Below are 7,365 nucleotides of genomic sequence, written 5' to 3' on the forward strand. Positions count from 1 at the left end.
CTAAAAAATTTGCAACTACATTACAATTTATTTAATACCCACATTTAATCATCACTTCAAATTATTTAAATCTTATTTTCATGTGAAAAAGGTTGAGCTCTTCCACATTTTCTTTTTCATGAATGTTTAATAAAAAAATTAACTTGGACTCCATTACACTTGTTCAAAACGCTTTTAAAAGATTTTTTAAAAGGCCTCTTTTAACATTAACACTTCAGTATACTGTAGTTGACACTTTCAAAAGAATTAAACTGCTAGAAAAATGGTACTCCCTTTGGGATATTTATCAAGCCATGCAATATTTTAAAATGCGGTAAAATACTTCTTGTTTCAGTGAATGAGAATGGTCTTCTTATATAATGCAGGGATGAAAGAAGATACTTAGAAAAATCAGGGAAGCGTGAAGAAGACACTTCGAAAAATCGGGGAAGATTTTCATCATAAGGTGCAAGCAAGGGCAAGAGTATAATATGTGTGTATGTGATACATAAGATTTACTTCTAAACAATTTAAGAGGATAAGGGATAAAATCACCATTCAGTTTCTAAGTGAACACAATATAAATAATATTGATGATGACCAAAGGAAAATACAAAATAAGAAATTAAAAGTCATGAGAAGATAAAGAAACTGGATCAAAATGAGAGGTCAACAAAGGGAGCAATGAGAAAACAAAATAGAAAAAAAAATAATAAATATAATCTCAAACTACAGATGCAGAGAGACAAAGTATAGGAGGAGAGGATGTTTTTTGTAGAAGGGGGTCCATGGACCTGTGAAGTGACCATCTGGCCCTAGAGTGCCCCACCTTCCTTCTGGAGGCCCTTCTTAGTGCCGCCTTAGCTGGTATCTTGTTTTGTAGAGCACAGCAGAGAAGTCAGCATCTTCAACAGAGCCCCGATTCATTTCTGTATTCTCTCACTATCTCCTGAACTCCTTTTTGGAGTTCCCACTCTTATTTTCATCCTTTTTGTAATGTAATATGATTTGCTCACTTCAAAAATTAAATCTGTGCATTAGACCTGTAACACTGTTGAGTTAAAATTAGAGAATTCAAAAACTTTGATGGCAACGATACCTTGAATAATAAAAGTAAACACATATATAGATCTTATGGTATTTTAAGCACTTAATATATATTAATTCATCTAATCCTTTCAAAAACTCTGAGATATGTCTTATCATCATCACCACTTTACAGATGAAATGAACACACAAATACAAAACACAAGCTATGAAATGGAGGAGGATGTGAAACTAGGCAGTTTAGCCTTCAGTATCCATATGCTTAATCTTTCTGCTATACTTCCCATTGTTTTGGAAATGGAACTGAAGAGTAGATCATATAATGGCACCTGACAAAGTCTTATTTTATCATAAAAAATGCAGCCAGTGCTAAAGCTACCTACTTACCTTTAGTACTTCTTATATTTCTAGGGTGAGTAATGGCATAGTCTACCATCTCATCTCATTTGCATAATACTTTGTTTCTCTCCCTATTTTGTCCTCTCTCAGCAATTTTACTCTCAACTCCTGTGTTTGTTTCCTGGTGTTTTTGTAACCTATTACCACAAACTTGGTGTCTTACCACAACAGAAATTAATTCCTTTTTCACAGTTTTGGAGGCGAGATTTTTGAAATCCAAGTGTTAGGGATTTTTTTTTTTTCTCTAAAGGCACCGCAGAAGAGTCTGTTCCATGCCTCTTTCCTGACTTCTGGTGGCAACAGGCAATCCTTGGCATTCTTTGACGTGTAGCTGCACCATTCCAACCTCTTTCTACCTCTTTCTTCACGTGGACTTCTTCTTTGTGTGTCTGTCTCTTACATCTCTCTCTTCTTTTTAAGGAAACCAGGCATTGGGTTGAGAGCCCACCCTAATTCCAGGATGATCTCATTTGGGAATCTTTAATCTAATTACATCTGCAAAGACATCTATTTACAAGTAAGGTCACATTTAGTGCCAGTGTTAGGACTTGGCATATTTTTTTGGAGACCACTATTCAACCAGCTATACCTTCTCCACATTTCCTCTATCATCTAATTCTACTTTTAGTCCTTTACTATTAAATGGATTGACTGTACTTTAATTAGAAATTGAATATGTTAGTAAATCCTACATATTTATTCATTGTGCAGATTCCTGAGTCTGAGTCTACTGACAAATATACCACATCCTCAGAGTAACTCGGAGTCTCTTAAAATTGTCTTGCTGGCCTGTAGTGGAGATTGTCCCCGTAAGCATGTTCCTTAAGACGGATGCCTGGGTCAGAATACATAATACAGTAGGTATTGTACAAGCTCTAGTAATATTGATATTGGTGACATTTTAATAGAAAAAGGAATTTTGGTTTATCCTAAGATTTTTCATCAAAGGGGTTTAAGCTGACCTCTATTCAACTTCTTAACATAAGAATTTTATGGAAAATTATATTGTAATATTTACATTTTATCTAAAATATTTATAAAACATAACTTTCATACATTTATTATTTTCTGATATGATATCATAATCATAAACATAATTTTTATGCTTTAGTGTATGGAATGAATGCTTCCAGTCAGACTAGAAACTTTAAATCATTAATTACCTCCCCAGGGCTTAGCTTCCTGTTCTAATGCCTTCAGTTTACTTATTACAATTTTAGCATAAAAATTACTTTTCCTAAACCAGATTCTGTTTTTATTTTTCTGAGTCAATGTCTGATAGGTAAGATATTTGAAATTTTCTTTATGTGCTGAAAGTAACCTCAAAATAATTTGGTAAGATATTGGATAACTATTATTTTTCTTATTTATAAGAGCATAACAACATAAATTATTTCATTGTAAGATGCAGCTTATTTTTTGTACCACGATGATTCTGATTTTAGAGATGTTAAATTGAAAAAAGTGCCTCTTAGAATCAATTATCCTTAATTTCTAAATCTATGCATTAAAAATCCTTGAACCCATGCATTAAAAAAAAAACAACTTGTTTGTTATCTTTTATTACAGTGTGTTTGCCCTTGTTGCCTTGTTTGTTTTTGTTTTGTTTAATTAGTTGCTTTCCTTTATCCAGTTCCTTTTTATAAGCCCGAGGATTCTGAGAAGCACTGCCCCTCCCACGTGTCACACTCTGGGGAGAGACAATTGGAATACCTTCTGGATCAGGTATCTTTGGTGATCATTCCACCTAGTTAAGATGAAGCTGGGGATACCTTTCGGCTTGTTTCAGGTAATGTAACCAGGTTTTCCAGTGACTTGTGAATTAACAGGCTAAAAGCAAGTTTTCAGTTTCTGGAGAAGGGGTTCCCAATCTCATTTGAGAGTGTTGGAGGAAAAATCCCTTCAGAAAATAAAGCATGACAGTCAGATTTTAGTGTGCAGGAAGTAAATTCAGTTCCTTTGGAGATCAGCATGCCTCTATTCAATCCTCTCCTTAATCCCTTATGAACCAGATCTAGCAGGGGGTTGGACCAGGAAATTGAGTGTAGGGTTATAGGTGATAAGATGAGGAGAGGCACTCCCCCTCAGGAGTTAAGATTCAGGAAATTTGGTTTGCACTTTAGCAAGTACAAGGCATTTCACCAGGATGGAGAATATGTGCTGTCTTGCACAGAAATCCATGCCAGCAGTAAGTGATGTGGAAGGATTTAGTGAAATGTTGCCAATAACCCCAGGCTTACTGCTTAATGAACAGAACATTCTCCTGGGACTTTAAGAGGTCCTATGAAATAAGGGACATGAATGATGTACTTTCTTTTCTGTTAGGCTTAAGAAATTCTGTTCTGAGTGCAAATAGAGAGAATGATTTCCATCTTTCCTATTAGATAGCAGATATCTTTACATCTTGGATACATTTAGAAAGAATAAAAATGTGAATGATTGAAACCTAGTCAGTCAATTGATTTATTAGAATTCCTGGAAGAAGACTGAGTAAACACAAATCTCATTCTCTCTCTTTTTCTCTCTGTCAATTCTTCTTCTTGGGTTCCTTTACTATGGGATATAAATGAAACAGTGCGATGTAAAACTAGTATAATGATGGTCAAGAGTAGGTCCCCAATAAATCTTGGTTATTACTGTTATTGGAGAGAATGATGACATTTGAAGCTAGGGGGGAAAAAGAATAGTACAAACTGGAAATGAATTGGAATGAGTGGTGCTTCAGGTTGCCCTCAATTTGGTATCGGTACCTCAGTAAATCAGAGTTGCTATGACCTGGGCTTTAATGTAAGGGTAGCAGAATGATTTAGAAAAAACAGCATTAGATTAAAAGCCAGAGACATATTACAGTCCTAGTTCTTTCGTTTACTAGAGATTTGACCTTGAAAAGCTTAATTTGTTTAAATCCCGTTTCCTCATCTGAAAAATGAAGACTGATGATATCTTGCTTAACTCCATTTTGTGATGATCCAATGGAATAAAGTGCTGTCAAAATGTGAGGTGCTTTTTTTATCCAAAAAATTCAGTGAATTTACATTTTATAAGTTAGTATATGCCATCTCTATGTCTTAAATCCCCACAGCCTCAGGCCAGGAAGGTGTCCTCTTTTCATTGACAGAATCCCAGTAACTATTAGTTGTAACTACAACTATTAGTTACAATGAATGGTTATTATAATACTACAAAGATTGTTGTTGTTATATTTAATTTAAACCACTTATAACAAAAGTAATAAGTAGTTTACAATCACAGTCACAAAACAACCACACCACCACAACAATCAGACCTAGAACAACTAAGGGGACAAGATGTACAGGGACTAGGGGTGTGGAAGAGCAATTTTGAAGAGGGGGTCAGGGAAATTCTCATGGCAAGTTGACAAGTTGAAACCTGAATGAGATTTGAAAGAGTTAATGGAGAAAGATGTGCATCTGTATGGGGAAAGAACATTCCACAGGGAGAGAGCAGCTAAATCCAGTGGCTCAAGGTGGCAACATACCTGATGTGTTGAAGGAGCAGCATAGCAATCAGAGACGTTACTCAGTGGGGGATACTCACCCTTGACTTCTGCATGTTTGATGATCCCTTGGATTTGCCTAATCCATCCTGTTACATATCAATATATATACTTATATTTTACATAGAAAATATATTATTTTAAAATATACTATTTAAGCATATATACTACATAACTATACATAAAATATAAGTACATGCACACAATGCATATGTGTGTTGTGTGTGTATATTACATATGTATATTATATACATGCACCTGTAGTATATATGCATATATATAATATATAATATTTTGATTGTACTATGTATAGCCCATATCAATCTTTTCCAATTAATTGTTTTAAAAATATATAAATACGTTGTTGAGGATACCCCACATGCATTGTTATCTGGGCTGAATAGTTTCCAAATAATAATTTGAGTCAGAGTAAATTGACAGAGTAAATTGACAAGATAATTGTTCCCACATATTGTTGTCTTAGCAAAAGTTTGGGGAGTATGCTACATAATATACTTACAATGAGGCATTTTGTAATAAATGTAAAATAATAACAAAGTATTACACTTGTATAAGTAGGATTTTTTCTTGCTATCTGGAGGAAATATTCTATCAAATTTTAGACTTTTGCTCCTGGAAAAAATATACACATAGATTTGTGAATATAGATAGATATCCTTATATAAGTATTAATCTACCTATCTTTCTAGCTATATAATTATATACAAATACATATAAATGTGTTTATAAATGAAGTAAATAAAAGTTAGTTTCTTAATCCATGTCTTTATGTTCAACTTATTTATCCTTCTATTTTCATACAATTATATCCTATTATATTTTAATTTATTGGTTCTTGTCTAGATATGACTTTATCCTCTAACGAAGTGTCTCTAGAATTCTTCTACTCCCCAAACCCTGGGCTGTCTTTCAAGAAGACATTGAACGTTAGAATGAGAAAATTCTTTTTCCTCATTTGATACCATTCTAAACACACTTTATGAAACTTACTTACCTTTTTATTACAGTGAAAATGATGCTCAGTAAACTACCAGTTTTCAGGGTATTCTTTCCTCTCTCATCGTCAAATGGTAAACTTCTATTTTTTTTTCAGCTACAGCAATGATGTGAATTTTTAACAGCATATGTTTGAGTACTTTCTCCTATAATGAAAGGATAAAAAACATTGAAAAACCTCTAATTTTTTTTCATATGAAGATGGCCTTTTTATCGGAATATAGAGGCAATTAAATCTTCTAAAAGATATGATAGAAAAAAACAAAAAACCTAGGTCTAAGAACCTAAGAGAATAATATTGTCCTCCACGAATGTTGATATCTAAGTATGCATTCCTAAGAAAGCTTTTAAAGCTCACTTTCTAGATATGTTTGAAATAACATTGAGAAGATAAAAACAAACTCTGAACTGGGAATGTTTATTCCAAATTACTGAATGACAAATTTGAATAAAAAAATAAAACTTTATCACATTTTGTCTAGGATTACATTGAGACCTTAATTAATGAACTATGAGTTCCCAGGGGGATAAGAACTGTTTTCTTAATGTATAGTGTTCCTGCAGAATCAAACCAAAGTTTTCAAATAACCTATCCTGTATGCATTGGCTATGTTTATTTTAGGCTTAAATTATTTGAATATGATAGCTGTTGATTTCTAATCTGAGAAAAGGACATATATTTACAATTAATCCCTTTCTAGAAGGAATTTGTCTATTGTATAACTATAGTTTGAATTTCTATCTATTACAATGAAAATTTGCCATTAGGGATAAGACATTCTTTATTATTTCTCTGTTCATCAAAATATGTTTAAATCTACCCTGAAAGCAAGAAGTTGTTTGGCTACTCTGGAAGCATGATACTCAAAGCAACTGGTATAGAAGCCCTTTCAACTCCCAACTGTGTTAAAATGAAAACAAATAATGTCAACTGCTCTATTAAATTCTGTACAGTCAGAAAAATCTGCCTCTCTGATAGAAGCTTTAAAAGTAACCAACCAGTTCTCACTAATCTTATGGTGAATTCAATGGTGTCCTAACAAAGTGGGAAGGGTTAGAATATAAGAGCATTTTTTTGACATGATGCTTTCTAGCGAAGTTAAATTTATTCCTAACATAAGTACTAAATCATAAGAGAGACAGTGCTTTAGCTTTTTCAGGATGTGGTACAATTTTTATAACTGTACTACCTCGTCTCTGTTTGAACTCTAAGATTTTATACTATGCAATCTGACAGCTAGTTATAAAATGGAAAATGGTGTTGTTTTAAGTCAAATTTGTTGAGGGCAGTATTGAAAAATTTGCATGACCTGTCTTTCAAGTGGTAATGCTATATCAGGCAACAAATATTTCTGTTTCCATTTCCATGTTTATGTTTTGTGATGTCACCTGTAGGCATCTGTCTG

General features: G+C 33.3%; 1 long non-coding RNA gene across 1 annotated transcript; it reads left to right on the top strand.

The window, feature by feature from the left end:
• The first annotated feature begins 334 nt into the window (after nucleotides 1-334).
• LOC117095394 lies at nucleotides 335-4,424 on the top strand. The gene is made up of 3 exons (XR_004441954.1): nucleotides 335-476; nucleotides 2,137-2,282; nucleotides 3,059-4,424. It is a non-coding gene; the product is annotated as an uncharacterized LOC117095394 (long non-coding RNA).
• Nucleotides 4,425-7,365: the final 2,941 nt, after the last annotated feature.

Source organism: Trachypithecus francoisi, unplaced genomic scaffold (genome assembly GCF_009764315.1).
Source record: "Trachypithecus francoisi isolate TF-2019V2 unplaced genomic scaffold, Tfra_2.0 Lachesis_group13, whole genome shotgun sequence".
Classification (NCBI taxonomy): Eukaryota; Metazoa; Chordata; class Mammalia; order Primates; family Cercopithecidae; genus Trachypithecus; species Trachypithecus francoisi.